We start from the raw sequence: 17,093 nt of genomic DNA on the forward strand, positions 1-17,093 counted from the left end.
TCAGGGTTGGCAGGGTTGCGATATGGCTTGAGAAACTATATAAACAGCTTTGTCCATTTTCAATGGATTTCCAACGAAATAGAATTTTTATTTTTTTCTACGGAAAATTTTGTTGAAAATCTGTTGAAAAATTTTAAAAATTTTCACTTCTACCAAATTTTTTGACAGAATTTCCTACAGATTCTCATCGAAATTTTATAACGGATAAAATTCAGTTGGTAATCCATCAAAAATATTAGGTGCCAAAAGAAATTCATTCCCGCCAATTTTACAACGGACCTGTTTGTTGAAAAAAGGTTTTACAACAGAATATTTAATAGGAAAATTCCATTGGTATTAATATTTGTTTTTTATTTTTTTATTCAGAATTAACTAATAACTTTTTTAAATATTTAATCTTTCATTGAAAATAAATTAATTAAATTTTTCATTATGAAAATTTTTTTCTTTATCTTTATAAATTATGGTTGTATATGTATATTAGTCTTTAACTTGACTAAAACATGCACACATGCACGCATGCATGCATGTTATCTATGTACATATCGAGTTTTATAATATTAAAAATTTAAATATGCTTTTCAAAGTTTAGTTAAACCAGCGGGAGGAGAAGTCGTACTTTTGCTTTTATCTTAATCGAATTTGTAGAATCATAGTTTAATGGAAAAACAATTGTTTTGATTTGGAATCACAATGTGTGTGTGTATATATATATATATATATATATATATATATATATATATATATATATATATATATATATATGGTGCAATAGGCAAATTCATCATCTGGAATGGCTGTGAATGATGAGTGCAAGCAGAAGTTCTTGGAACTAAAAACAAAAGAGGAATCATCGATATGTTGTCTTGAAGATTGATGAGAAGACGCAATAGGTGGTTGTAGAGAAGCTCGGGAGTTTGGGAGCAACTTATGATGATTTCACCAACTTCTTGTTTTCTAATGAATGCCACTATTCTGTCTTTGATTATAATTTCACTACGAATGAGAATTGTCTGAAAAGTAAGATTTTCTTCTTTGCATGGTATACGAAAGCGAAAAAGAAAAACCCAACACCTTGTTTCTCTTTGCTCAATTTTTGAAGGATCGTTACAATTAAAACGGCTGCAATGTTGTTTGTGGTTTAGGTCACCTGACACATCAAGGGTGAGGACTAAGATGCTTTATGCAAGCTCCGAGGACAAGTTCAAGAGCAGACCCTTTGGGATTTCAAAGGTATTGTTGGCTTAAATTTCAAGAGCTTGGCATATTCGTTCAACAAATGAAACATATAATCATATATGTTTCGCATTGTCAGAAACTCTTCAATTAGTTTGCTTTCTTCCTTCCCAATAGCCTGTGCCTGAAAGAGTAAAGCGTATTGTCTTATGAGATAAAAAGGCTGTGAATGACATATAAAGAAGCAGACAAGTTTCAAACAAAAAAAGATTTGAGATGCAATCCAATCCAATCCATATTCCATTTGCTAAGAATATATGTATATATACACCTTGTAAGGGTGATTATTGCCCCATTCAATTGCAAACTTTAGATCTCTGCATTCGCTTGTGTTTGCGGATGGGCCAGTAGTGCTGCATTGGCACAATGCTTCTCAAGAAGAAATCATAGTATCGGGGCGTTATCATCAAGGTCATGCTATTGCATGCTAGTATGTATTTCTCACTGACAGACCTTGTCACTCCTTCTACATAAATTTTATATCTTTGTACAAATGGTACCATACCAAAAATCAAAATCTTTGTTAGTATCAAAGAAAAAGAGTAATGAGTATTTTAAAATTGAAATTTATGATAACAGAAACGAAGAAATAACCTTCAATAAGAATGATATAAGAAAGGTTCCATATATACCCACTACTAAAAAATTGAGTTTTAATCACACTTCTTTCGGTGATATATTTTTTTGTATGATAAAATTTTAAAAAGTGTAGCTATTTAAACTTTTCGCTTCACTTTTTTCACATTTAGTAATAATATAAAAAAGTGCAACCTTTGCTAGTGTGTGCAATTCCTATCGTTATATTTTATTTATAATGCATATAAAAATTTATATAGTGAGGTTAGATCTACAAAAATGTTCTAAAAAACATAAAAAAGTGTTATTAAAAATATTTTTAGTAGCACATTTTACAAATGTGCTGTCTTAGGTTAAATTGGTTGTAGTGACCTATGGGTGCATTGATCTTCCAATTTAGAATGCTTGAACCCTTCTTCATTTGCCTTGGTCCAATTCTGAATATTTTTTTTTTAAAGAATAAATTGTTAATTATGTATGGATTTTGTAATTTTCTAACTTGGGCATTAGCTAATTTTTTCATGACTTCAATCAATATATAGAAGCCCATCCAAGACTCAAAGTGGCAAAAGAAACACAATCTTAAATAGTTACCAGGGTATAAAGGCAAACGTTCCAATCATATTTATCTGAGAGGTTACATTTCTGAAGGTATTTCCTTTCTAAAGAAGTATATGGGTTACCCTCCCAATAGGCGTAAGGTTTCCTATCTTCCCAATTGATCCTTTTGTTGCCATTTTTTATTGCACTCAACATCTGCCCCCACGGCATTATATTAACCTAAGCCTTGCCAGAGCAAACAAAGTAAACAAGACTAGCTAGTTAATTGCAATTAAAATTTGGTAGTTTTCTTTTTACTTTTTTTTTCACAATGCCAATGTGTTGTGGTAATATGTACAAGAATTTATCATCCCTAGAAGGTCCAATTAGGGAACACAATGTCGAGTGCTTCCTCCTCACCACAGTAATGAAACAACGGCGGTGGTGATGTAGCATTAGGTCCTTAGTAATCCGTTTTCTTGATCATTTTCTTGTCTCCAGTAAGGACAAAATGCTCCAAGTTTGGTAGCTTTCCAGGGTAAAATCTTAGAAGCTGCAAAGTGCCCTATAGAGTAAATAAATCCTTGGTTTCATAAGGCTCGCCAAACATTTCCATGCAAACCTCACCCTTGACAATTACAAGTCTAAGCTCTGCACTCGATTTCCCTCTTTCAATCATCTCTTCTATAATTCCTGAACTTTTCCAATGCTGTAAATCATGGTGGATCCACTGGAAGTAGTTTGGACAAGTTTCGATTGACAATTCATCAGGCTAAAATACCGATGGGTAATTATCAGGGCATTTCTTTTGCAATCCTGAATTAGAGCAATTTAGAGCATATTGAATTCTTGGCCAGAGCTTTGTAGTGCTACTTCATGAGCAAGAAATCATCAGGCGAAATAGATTGCCTCGTATAACAAGCTGAGAAAAAAGTAGATAAAAAAAAAGTTAAGCAGTTGCAGTAATCTTCTAGTAACAGAACTTGATATATGGAAATCTAATGCCTTTGATGTATATATACCAGTACCACTTTCATTCTTTTAGGGTTTATTGTCTAAACAATAAGATAATAGTGCCAGCATGGACTCTCAATTGAGTCAGTTTCTGGATGCATTATACAAAGAATGTCTAGGGGTATCCATATTTTCCCTTTCTTGTTTGCCAGACATATTAGCAGTTGCCCTTTGCAAATTTGATTAAAAAAAATCCGTGACCCTATGGTGCATTCAATTCACATGCTGATGGAGAGAATTCATTTCAAAGTGACAATTAAGGATCTAAATGGTGTTTTTGTATTCTAAACATAGTTTAATAATATCTAAATACCAGTATTGCTGGTATTAGTTACATCTAAGTAACAGTATTAGTTTATGATACACAAAAAAAAAAAACAGTATTAGTTATATCTGATAATTTGTTTTAATAATAAATACACACATTTTTCATTTTATTCACTCTTAGATACATTTACTCATCTCAACATTCTCAAATTTTACCTAATAAAAAAAATTAGCATAAGTTGATGGATAGTGAGGGAAAATAACGGTGGAGGAAGCAGAATTTAGGAGAAACTTACCACATACATAAAATGAACCAAGGTAGCACTAAGGAGGAAGAGGAAGATGAATATGCAATTAGCTGTGAAAACTAGTCTCTTGACCCGTCCAAGACCAACCTTGGAAAAGCAACCAGAGACTTGAAAAAAATCTTCCCATGGAAAGATGCGGATGACAAGGTCAAAGGCTCAATGCTTGAAGATTTAAATTACTCTTGGTAGTGCTAAGATTCACAACTTTGATTCAAAAGCCAATGTTTGGGTGGCCCAATATATAAACAAAAAACATGAGGCAAAATAAAGAATGTAGGATATGGATTTGAAGATAATATGGAAATCAGTCCATGTGTGGTATGTGGGCTTTCCTTGAGCCAATTGCCTTTGATGTTTAATTTATATATGGTAAGATGCAGGAAACGCGTTCGCAGTTGTAGTCATATACCATAAATATGCTATCAAAATTTTAGAAGATGAGATATTAACTAAATTATATTTGGAATTATGTACACAGTTTCGTTTGGAGAGAGATTTTTTAAGTTTTTGACTTGGCTGCTTTTCCTAAATTATTAATTTTAATTTATTGTTTAGAACTATTCTATTGATCTATTGGTAGATTAAAATACAAAGACTAATCAAATGCAGGGAATCTAGTACAAGGATGATATATGGCAATTTTTTATTAGGGTTGAGACATAAAATTCATTGCCATATCCAAAAACAATAATAATTTTAACTAAAAAAGATCATGGGATTAATTGTTTTTGAAAAATAAAATATTTTAACAGCTAACTTATTAATACACACTTGAACTTTTAAAAAAAATACAACAACTAAGTTATGTTGTTCATAAGATACCTTCCATGCTAATGAATGTCGCTATGTTGTCTTCGATTATAATTTCACTACGAATGAGAATTATTGGAAAAGCAAGATTTTCATATATGCATGGTATATGAAAAAGAAAAACCAACACCTTATTTCTCTTTGTTCTTTTTTTGAAGGATTGTGTGTCAACAGAACTTTTCTCGATGAGATGTGGTCTTAGACAGGGGTGTCAATTGGCATTGTTTCTTTTTTAATATTGTAGCGGAAGCTTTTAACTACATTATGGAGAAAGGGGAGGCTATGAGATTACGTCAAGGGATTCCCACTGGCACCAACGGACTTGGATCTATCAGTTGTTGGTTGCTGATAATATCATGATTTTCTAAAAACAAGAGTTTGAGAGCCTCTTCTATATTTTTATTGAAAAGTGAGATTTTATTAGCTCCAAGAACCATCATGCCATTAGAAGTCTCTAGCTTATTTAGCTAGATTTTGGGCTGAGGTAGCAAGCACAGTAGTTTATCTACATAATATTCTTCCTCCACGAACCATGAAAATCTCAACTCCCTATGAGCATTGGTTTGGAAAAAAAACCTTCTGTGAATCAATTAAAAGTGTTTGGTTGCATTTGTTACCAACACATACCGAAAGGGCATAAAGATAAATTGCAATCAAAGGCATTGAAAGGCATTTTTATTGGGTATAGTCAACAGTTGAAAGCTTATAGAATTTATCAGCTTGACTCAAGAAAGGTTGCTATTAGTGAAAATGTGGAATTTGCTAAGAATGATGAGTGGAATTGGGAACAACAATAGATAGTGAGCATTACACCTCTAATGTATCGCATTGAAAGTCAGAATATTGATGATGATAAACTTGATGTAAATCAAACCACAAATGAAGCTCTTATAAAAGAGACAATTTATTCAAGATATTTATGACAAATGTTATGTTGCCTTGTCGGAACCTACCTCATTTGATGAAGCTTCGAAGCATGTTGAATGGAATGCTACCATGAGAGAAGAAATTAAGATGATTGAGTAGAATAACATTTGGTCCTTGGTAGACAGACCTCGGCACCACCAAGTGATTGGTGTGAAGTGGATTTTTAAAAGAAAATTCAAAGCAGATGGCTCATTGAATAGATGCAAGGTGAGACTAGTAGCCAAGGGATATGCACAATTAACTGGTGTCAATTATCAGGAGACTTTTACTCTTGTAGCAAGGCTTGACACAATCAGGTCATCGATTGCTCTCTCAGCAGCAAAGAATTGGAGAATTTATCATTTGGATGTCAAGTCTGCCTTTCTAAATGGTAAACTTGCAGAAAAAATCTATGTGAAACAACCAATAGGATTTAAGATTGAATCTAGAAGAGATAAGGTTTATAAGCTCCACAAGGCATTATATGGCTTAAAACAAAAACCACGTACTTGGTATAGTTGTTAAGAGTGGTTCCTGCCTTAGCTTTGAAGTCGTTCACAACATCAATAGTGGAGCTTTGCTTATTGTTAAGTGGCTACTTTACTGTTAGTGTTAGAAGTTGGTTGTGATGCTTGGCCACGTTTCATGTACTACGTGGTTATCCCATACTAGGTACCAGACTTAGAATGCACCCATCGTAGCACTAACTTTCTGGATTTTCTTTGTTAACTAAACTAGATTATTTTCCTTGACTTTTTGTTTGGTAGTTGCAGTTTTTAAGTAATCTATTGTAAGACAAGTGTGTAAGGTTATTTTGATCATCTTCTCTAGTGTCTAGTAATTGGTTTTCGATATCTCTGGTTTTTCTCCTTAAAACTTTCTTTACTTCCTTTGTGAGTTCTTTCATAATCATCAACCAAATATGTTTCTTAACGTAGTATCAAAGTAGTAAGAAGGATCTTAAGGGACCTAATTTTTTTTTCTTCAAGTGTGAAAGCCAATATCATCTTAGTATTCTCTTTTGCTTACATCTCATTGTGTTTCAATGGCTTTGGCAAGTTACAATGCCTCCGCTCCATTTGTTTTTTCTGGAGATAATTACCTTATATGGGCTATTAAGATGAAGGCTTATCTCCGAGCCTTTGATTTGTGGGAGGTTGTAGAAGTTGGGGGAGAACCCCCGTTTATGAGGCATGCCAATCCTACCATCACTCAAATAAAGTAGCACAGTAAAGAGGTGGCTAAGCGTTATAAGGCTATCTCTTCTATTCACTGCATCGTGACTAACTCAATCTTCACAAAAATTATGGCTTGTGAATCTCCAAAAGAAGCTTGGGACAAGCTTGAAGAGAAATTTCATGGTAGTGATAAAACAGGACAAATTCAAGTACTTAATTTACTGAGGGAGTTTGAGGTATTAAAGATGAGAGAAGATGAGACAATAAAAGACTGTTTTGAAAAAGTATTGAAGATTGTCAATCAACTGAGGTTATTGGGTGAGGAGCTCTTTGACAGAAGGATTGTGCATAAATTTCTGGTTAGCTTACCAAAAAAATTTGAAGCAAAAATCTCCTCCTTGGAAGACTCAAAGGATATGTCTAAACTTTTAGTGATTGAACTGGTAAATGCATTACAAGCGCAAGAACGAAGGAAAGCCATTTGTCAATAGGAGAGTGTTGAGAGTGCTCTTACAACAAGGATAAACTTTCTCAGATTTGTTTAGCAACTATAGTGCTAAGAAACATAACACCAGGCGAGATACAGAAAAAAAGAATGGTGATGGCAAGCTAATCAAATAAGGAAATAAATTTCCTCTATGTTAGCACTGTAAAAAAAGGAACCATACTCCTACATATTGTTGGTACAAGCTTAACATTAAGTGTAGGTCTTGTAACTAATTAGATCATCTCAAAAAGGTATGTAAAGCCAAGCATGGTCACACAGATGAAAAGGCAGCAATTGCAAAATAGGTAGATGCAACAGAAGAACAACTCTTTACGGCTCAGATTGCTGATGATAAGGAAAGGAACACATGGCTTATAGATAGTGGGCACTCCAATCACATGACAGGGAATGACCAACCCTTACCAAGTTTAACAGAAACTTCCAGGCAAGAGTTATAATTGGGAATGGGCTTTATTTAAAGATTATGGGAATAGGAAGAGTAGTTGTGGAAACAATGAACTACATTAAATACATCTCAAAGGTCCATTATGTGCTTGAAGTGACACAAAATCATTTAAGTGTGGGTCAACTAGTTGAAAATCATTATGCTTTTTTGTTTAAAGAACAATTTTGTTCAATTTTTGATCCATCTGGCAATGAGTTAATGACAGTCAAAATGAGAAATCAAAAGCTTTTCTATTGACTAAATGAAAATTGAGCATACTGCCTGTGTTAGTAAAAAAATTGATGCTAAATTGTGGAAAAAAATGTTAGGTCATGTAAACTTTAAATCTTTGAGTTACATGATTAATTCTAACACTATTGAAGGACTTCTTGGTATGTCCATTCCTAAGTAAACTTGCAGCCCTTTTATGCATGGCAAACAGAGTCGTATGCCATTTCCCTTTTCAAGTTCCCGGAGAGCAAATGACAAATTACAACTAGTCCATTCTAATGTTGGTGGTCCAGTTAGTACTGCTTCACTGACTGGTAGCATCTATTATGCCATTTTTATTGATGACTTTTTTCAATATTGTTCGATTTATTTTCTAAAAAATAAATCAGAGGTATTTGAAAAGTTTAAGGGCTTTAAGGCGTTGGTGGAAAATGAGTCTAAAAATCGTTTGGAAGTTTTTAGAACTGATAATGGTTCAGAGTTCTATTCAAATACTTTCAAGAGTTACCTTGTGGAAAAGGGAATTAAGCATCAGTTAACAATCATATACACTCCTCAACAAAATGGGATTTGTGAGAGAAAAAATAGGACCATATTAGAGATGACATGCTGTTTAGTACATGAGAAAGGATTGCCCAAGTTGTTTTGGGCAAAGGCTGCAAGTAACACAATAATTTTGCTTAATATCGTGCCTTCAAGCAGTCTAAAAAATTGGAATGCCCATGAAATCTGGTTTTGAGAAAAACCCTTTGTGACTTACTTGAGAATTTTCAGGTGCATTTGTTATGTGAAAATTCCTAATAAGAAGAGAACCAAATTAGATTACAAGACAAAGATTTGTATTCACCTTGGTCATAGCAGTGTCTCCAAAGGATATCGGGTTTACATTGTTCAAAGCAAGAAAATATTTGTCAATAGAGATGTTTGGTTCGATGAGAAAAGCATATGGCATTGGGAAAAGAATGCTGTTGGAATTTCAGAGAATTTGAACTTCCTTGATGATGTAGTTTTGAATGAACAGAATCATGAAGAAGATATTAAAGATAAGAGTTTAGCAGTCAAAAGAACAAGAACATTACAAGACATATATATTAAATGCAATATTGTTATAGTTGTGCCCTCCAATTTCGAAGAAACATCAATAGAAAACAATTAGAGACAAGCCACGGAGACTGAAATAGAAATGATCAGAAAAAATCACACTTGGGTCCTTGTTGATCGACCATCAGATTAAAATATCATTGGAGTAAAATGGATATTTAAAACAAAGTTGAATTATGATGGAGCAATCAATAAATACAAAGCCAAGTTAGTTGTTAAAGGGTATTCCCAAGTTTATGGGGTGGATTACTGGGAAACATTTGTTCTAGTGGTCAGACACGATCCAATAAGATTACTCATTGCTATAGCAGCAAGAGTAGGGTGGAAAATCTGGCATATGGATGTCAGGTCAGCTTTTTCGAATGGCACATTATCTAAAGACATCTTGATTAAGCAATCGGAAGGCTTTGTAGAACTTGGCAATGAAGGAAAAGTTTGCAAGCTTGTAAAGGCATTATATGGGCTCAAATATGCTCCCCGAGAATGGTATGATAGAATTAGCACATATTTAAAGTCTTAAGGCTTTATCAAAAGTGCTAACAAGCCTACATTATATGTAAGTGCTTCATCTATTTTTGATAAGCTCATTATTTCTCTTTATGTGGATGACCTGTTGATCACTGGTCCTAGTGGGTCAGTTTTTGATGATTTCAAAAGAAGCATGAAATAAGAATTTGAGATGTCAGACTTGGGGGAAACAACATATTTTCTGAGTTTGCAATTTCATCAAGCTTCTGATTTTATATTAGTATATCAACAGAAATATGCTTGTGAAATGCTGAAAAGATTTCGCATGGAAGCTTGTAAAATGGCGGAAACTCGATTGGTTACTGGTGCAAAGTTCAATAAAGATGATGGAGCTCCAACAGTTGTTGGTTCAACTTATAGAAGTTTAATTGGTTCTTTACTATACTTAACAGCCTCATGGCCTGATTTAATGTTCACAACAAGCTTATTATCTAGATACATGCAAGCTCCATTAGAGATTCATTTTTTAGCTATGAAAATAGTTCTGTGATATATCAAGGGAACCGTGGACTATGGATTGAAGTTTGAAAAACAAGAAAGCAAGGAGCTAATGGGATATTGTGATAGCAATTAAGCTGAATGCTTGAATGATTCCAAGAGTACAAGTGGATTTTGTTTTTCATTCGACAATGCTGTTTTTTCTTGGAATTCTTGAAAGCAGAAAGTGGTTGCCCAATCATCAGTAGAGGCCGAATATATCTGTGTTGCTTTTTTGGCTTAAAAAAATGCTTGGAGACTTGGGTTTCGTACAAACAGAGGGCACTACTCTGTTAATTGATAACAGGTCAGCCATTTCAATTGCCAAAAATCCTATGCAGCATGGTCGCACTAAACATATCAGAGTGAAATATTGAGTTGGTCTACAAAAATATTAGAGGCATCTCATACAAAGCTTATGTTTATAGTTTTGGTATGTTGTTGATGGAAATGGTGGGAAGGAGGAAAATTTTGAATGCATTCGTTGAACAATCAAGTCAGATATACTTTCCATCATGGATTTATGATCGATTTGACCTAGGAGAGGACATAGAGTTGGGAGATCTTGCAGATGTGGAAAAGATAATCGTGAGGAAGATGTCAATAATAGCTTTTAGGTGTATACAAATGAAGCCTAATGATCGTCTTTCAATGAACAAAGTCTTGGAGATGCTCGAAACTGATATTGAGCTCCTCAAAATGCCTCCCAGACCTTTTCAACTTCCTTCTGAAGCATCAACTTCATGTTAAATGTAGTGTAAACTGGTGAACATGTATTTCATTATGTCACCTACGTCGTTTTGTAATTTTATGCCTAGCGACTCATAATTAATCATACAAGTTTTATGTAAGATACTTGTGGGAAACAATATATGTATAAAATCTTTCAGATAAAAGAAATCCGATTGGTCTATTTCCATTTAGTGAGCGGTTAAACCATTTTGTTTTAAAGCCCTCGAAGATTGTTTTTCGCTCGAGAAAGGTCTCCATTCAAGAAATTGCAACCTAGATGCATGTGGATAAAATTTATGTTTCTATGGTTGTTTTTCTCAATTTTTTCCCTTAAAATGTGAATCTATTCATCATTTTTTTTTCATCATTGTTCTTTATCTATTTTTTTTCACCTTTGTTCTTTATCTAAGGACATCATCAGCTCCTTGTATTTAGTGGAGTAATTAATATTGGGTGATCATTTTGGCCCACCTTATTTTAATATTAAGGTGTTTAGTTGGTTGGCAAGTGGCAAGGAATGAAAATAACTTCTCTACAAGGGATTTGTGATTTAACTCGAGCTAGATTGAAATGGTGGATTTTAGCCAAAAAAAATTGCTTGCTAGTTTCTCCAAAATAGTCTTCCTCAAAATTAATGATATTCCTTTGGGTGTACCCTCTAAGTTTGATAGGTCAACGGTTTTCTGGTCCAATTTGGACTCCTTGTATCTCATTTTATTGTTCTTTTTGATTTTCAAGGAGTTTAATTTTTATATTATTTTATATAAAAAATACTTTTTTATAAAATTTTAATGAAAACTTTCATTTGATTGCCATCATTCATTTAAAAAAAGATCTTAGAAATGTTTTACAAGTATTCTTTTTCATGAAAATGTGGCATCTTTTTCAGGTATGATAGTTATAGCTATCTAAAAAAAAAACATCAATCACAAAATTCTATCACGAACTTTTTCAAAATTTGAAATTTGAAATTTCAAATTGAACCTCTCATTGTAATGGTTTTTTGTTTGAAAATTTTATTTTAATTATTAAAATGACCAAATCTAATACAAATTTGAACTTTACAATATTTTAGAATGGAATTTTCTTTTTAAATGAGAATACATTTAAAAGTACAAATCATAATACCAATTAAATAACTCTGAAACATATATGAACTAATTAAACCATCGACATTTATGCTAGTCATACTAACTCTTTTGTTTTATCTTAGTGTAACACGTGCAATTATCAAAATAATATTCTAGATTAAATTATATAAAATTCTTTTGCAAATAAAATGTATATAATATATATAAATTTATTATTAAAATAAAAAGTAAGACAAACTATTTCCAAATTCATTTTGATATTTACATCATTGATTAATAAGTTTTAACATTTGAATTACTTTGGTGCTATTATTGAGAGTCCTACTTATACCCACTGTTGGTTTTCGGAAAATGAGAAGAAAATTCCTAAAGATATTTTCCAAGAGCTTGACTTTGATTTTTACTTAATCCAAAAAATTTGTACTTTTGTATCTCATTTTTTATTTTCTTCAGAAAATAAAAGAAAATTCCTAAAGATATTTTCCAAGAGCTTCACTAATGGGTTAAACTATTTGCTTAAAACATCTTGCATCTGATTAGTCATATTGTAAGTAGCTACACTAAATCCAGGAACTTTAGGCAACTTGATCAAGTCAAGAGCATGTTGTGGCGACTTTGTATACACAATAGAAAATGGAGATTTTCCTATGGCACTATGAACAGTACTATTATAAGCAAACTCTGTTTATGCCAATGCAAAGTCCCATTACTTCAGACTATCTCCGCAAATACTACGAATCATATTACCAAGGGTTCTGTTCACTGATTTAGTTTGGCCACCAGTTTGTGGATAAGCTATGCTGCTGTAATTCAAGAATGAATCAAACATCTTCCATAAAGTCCTCCAAAAATGGCCAAGAAATGTGTCGTCTTGATCTGAAGTGATGGTTTTAGGTACACCATGCAGACAAACAACCTCCTTGAAAAACAATTTGCAATTTGGCTATTCCGCTTGAATCTAAAGTCTTCTTGTAAGGGATAAAGTGCACCATTTTTGAAAACCTATCAACGACAACAAAAACAGAATCTATGGACTTTTTTGTTTGAGGTAGTCCAAGCACAAAATCCATAGATAAATCTTTCCAAATATTTTTTGGAACAAGTGAAGGCATGTACAAACCAATAATTTGGGACTATCGCTTTGTGGTATGGCATATGTAACATCATTGCACAAATCTTGTTACATCCCTTCTCAAATGTGACCAATAATATCTTTCTCCAATAGCAGTGATCGTCTTGTCACGACCTAAATGAACTGCAAGACCTCCACCATGCAAGTCTCTAATCAACTTTTCTCTCAATGAACATTTAGGAATGCAAAGCTGGTTACCCCACATTAGAAAACCATCATGAATGTAAAAATCCTCAACAAGTTAATGTGTGATACACTTTTTCCAGGTATCATGAAAATCCTCATCTGTAGGATACAATTCCCTGACTGTATCGAAGCCCACAACTTCTTGTCTCATTGTCACCAACACATTTGCACATTTACTCAATGCATCTGCTATTTTATTATGAACTCCAACCTTGTGCCTCAGCTTAACATGTATTTCTTTATTGATCTGTTTCTGACAATTCAACTACTTCAGTGCTTTATGATATGAGAATAGAACAAATTCTCACTTGACCAAGTAATGCTCCTAATTCTTTAAAGCACACTCAACAAAATAAAATTCTTTATCATACGTGGTCCACTTATGCCTTGCATCACTAAGCCTTTCACTGAAATAAGCTACTGGTTTTTTCTTTTGTGAAAGAACAACTCTTATCCCCACACCACCAGGGTCACATTCAGCTTCAAATAATGCATCAAAATTTGGCAATACTAAAACAAGAACGGTAGATAGCTTCCCTTTTAGCACGGCAAAACTATTTTCTGCTTTTTCACTCTATTGCAACTTCCCTTTATTCAAGCACTCTGTAATAGGCGCTGCAATACTACTAAAATTTTTGATAAAACACCTGTAGAATGTTGCCAACCCATGAAAACTTCTGACTTTCGTTACTGTTTTTTGGGTAGGCCTTTTTCTAATAGATCGAATATTCTTTTCATCCACTCGAATTCCATCTACACTAACTACATAGCTCAGGAATAATAGCTTATTTGTCATAAAGTTGCACTTCTTCAAGTTCACATACAACTTATTTTCCTGTAAGACTATTAGTACTTTGCACAAATGCAAAAGATGTTCATCTTTTGATGAACTATAAATTAGGTTATCATCAAAATAAACCACAACAAATTTTTCAATAAAAGGTTTCAATACCTGATTCATCAATCGCATAAAGTTACTAGGCGCGTTGGTTAACCCGAATGGCATCACAAGTAACTCATACAACCATTCCTTCATTTTAAAAGCTGTTTTCCATTGATCCTCAAGTCTAATTCGAATCTGGTAGTATCCAATACGAAGATCAATCTTTGTGAACACCTTAGCTCCATGTAACCTATCAAGGATGTCATCTAGCCTAGGAATTGGAAACTTGTATCCAACAGTAATCTTGTTGATGGCTCGGCGACTACACACATCCTTCAACTCCCATCTTTCTTTGGGGTTAGTAAGGCAGGAACTACACATGGACTCATGCTCTCCTAGATATGTCATTTGCGCAATAATTCCTCCATTTTCTCTTTGAGAATCTTGCTCTTCTTTGGGCTTATCCTGTAATGAGGCAACTTTGGCAAACTAGCACCAAGAATCAGGTCAATATGGTGCTGAATTTCATTAATTTATACAATATTCTATCACGTAACTTTTTTCAAAATTTCAAATTTCAAATTTCAAATTGAACGTCTCATTATAATGTTTTTTTGTTTGAAAATTTTATTTTAGTTATTAAAATGACCAAATCTAATACAAATATGAGCTTTACAATATTTTAGAATGGACGTTTCTCTTTAAATGAGAATACATTTAAAACTACAAATCATAATACCGATTAAATAACTCTGAAACATATATAAACTAATTAACCCACCATACATGTTAGGAAAAATTTCGACTTATATGCCAGCGACTTACTCTTTTGTTTTATCTTTGTGTAATATGTGCAATTATCAAAATAATATTCTAGATAAAATTATATAAAATTCTTTTGCAAATAAAATGTTTATAATATATATAAATTTATTATTAAAATAAAAAGTAAGGCCAACGATTTTCGAATTCATTCTAATATTTACATCATTGACTAATAAATTTTAACATTTGAATTATTTTAATGCTACATTTTAACATTTGGCTTATTGGTTGATGTATGATCCCTTAGCTAAAGAGCAGAGTTCGAATCCCTTTCTTCTAATTAAAAATATATATATATTTTGGTGCTATTATTGAAAGGTCCTATACCCACTACTGGTTTTCGAAAAATAAGAAGAAAGTTCCTAAAGATATTTTTCCAGAGCTTGACTAAATGGTTAAACTGTTTTCCACATTGACTTATGATTTTTCAAACAATGATCGCTCTCATTTACTTAATCCAAAACAAGCAAAAAAAAGAAAAAATCTTTGTTAGGAGCCAGTTTTGCCATAAGTTAATATCTTCACCAGAGGATTATTACTTTATAATACTATTTCAATGGGATTGTTTCTCTCTTTGTTTGGAAGGTTGGTTGCTCTGAAATTTTGGATCTTGTTCTGACTTTTTGACAAAAAAAAAAAGACTTTAATGGATTACCATTTTTAGGTTCATAAATGCTCTTAATAATCTTACTCTTTTTCATTTAATATTTTTTCATATTTGACATAAAATGTCATTAAATATTGAACATCATTATATAAAAAATTTTAAAATAACACACATTAAATTAAAGGGAGAGGCTATTGGCACTCCCCATTATCTATTTACACTCCCCACTAACAACTAAACACTGTAATTTCTTAAATTAGCTTCACTTAAATAACTTCTTTTTGTTAAAGTTAAATTTTAATTAAATATATTAACATTTTGTTGACTTCATATGTTTTTTATTATAACAAAACATACCTCATTCATTAATATCTAACTTCACTATTTAAGTGTGTAGGATTTAATTTTGTACCCTTAACAAAGCTATTAATTAAAAGCAAGTCAAGAAGCTTGTTGAATTAAAAGAACAAGTTAATCGGTTGAAAAAGGAAAGAACAAGTAATGAACAAAGACAGAACATTAGTAACTGATTATAAAAGAACCTTAATCAATTAAGGAATGGTTGTGTGACAAGTTGAAGCAAAACAGAAAAATATTAATCGGTTAAAAGGTCTGGTTAATCGGTTAAAGCACAAGGTCTTAATATCTTCAAGCGTCAAAAACAAGTTTAAAAATATTATTGATCATTGAAGGGAGCCAAAATGGAGAAGTTTAAAATTCAAAAAACTTCTAGTTGATTAAAGGTGATTTTAATTGGTTGTGGTTGAAAAAAGTGAAGCTTCAATCAGTCAAGGGAAGTGCTGACCAATTAGAGGAAGACTGTTGTGTAGAGAAGTGAAAACAGAAAGTTTGTAATCAGTTAGAGCCTGCCATAATCAGTTAGAGAAAGTCTGTTGAAGAAGATAAGTCTGAAGACAGAAAACTCTTAATCGGTTAGAGCCTCTTGTAATTGATCAGAGTAGAGAAAACAACAACAGGATAGTGCAAGACAGAAAGTCTATAATCGATTAGAGCTATCTGTAATCGATTAGCTGAAGTCTGTCTCTCTTTTTGAATTTAAATGCTAAAGGATAAAATAATGGCTAAAAGTGTATTAGAGTTGTTCCCAACATCTAAAAATTATCTTCAATAGAAAAATCTGACTCCCAAGTATAAAAGGAAGTTCCCACGGTAAAAGAAAAAAGAGTTTTTGGAAGATTTGAAGAAAAAAGATCTACTTTGAGCAAAAAGTCAAATATTCTTCACCAAAAACACTTGTTTTTCATTCCAATTCTATAAAAAGTGCTTGAGTTGATTGTAATCTGTCCAGACTTGTAAAGGCACTTAGTTGTACTTCTTTTTCTTCTCTTTCTTGGGAAATTAGAGTGTGGGAAGCACTCTAAAGATCGAGAAGCTTGAGATAAAGTAACCAAGAGGAGGGGTGAATTGGTTGTTTAAAGCAAAAACTTGATTTTTCTTGAAAAACAGAGGTAAAGATGAAGACTTTGAAAGTACAACTTAAAAACCAAAGTATGAGAACTTATAAAATGAAGA

The 17,093-nt window shown here is 32.7% G+C and overlaps 1 pseudogene; it reads right to left on the minus strand.

The window, feature by feature from the left end:
- Positions 1-1,204: 1,204 nt before the first annotated feature.
- On the minus strand, positions 1,205-14,536 carry LOC148761654 (uncharacterized; annotated as a pseudogene).
- Positions 14,537-17,093: the final 2,557 nt, after the last annotated feature.

This window comes from Theobroma cacao, chromosome 7 (genome assembly GCF_053813885.1).
Source record: "Theobroma cacao isolate CCN51 chromosome 7, ASM5381388v1, whole genome shotgun sequence".
NCBI lineage: Eukaryota > Viridiplantae > Streptophyta > Magnoliopsida > Malvales > Malvaceae > Theobroma > Theobroma cacao.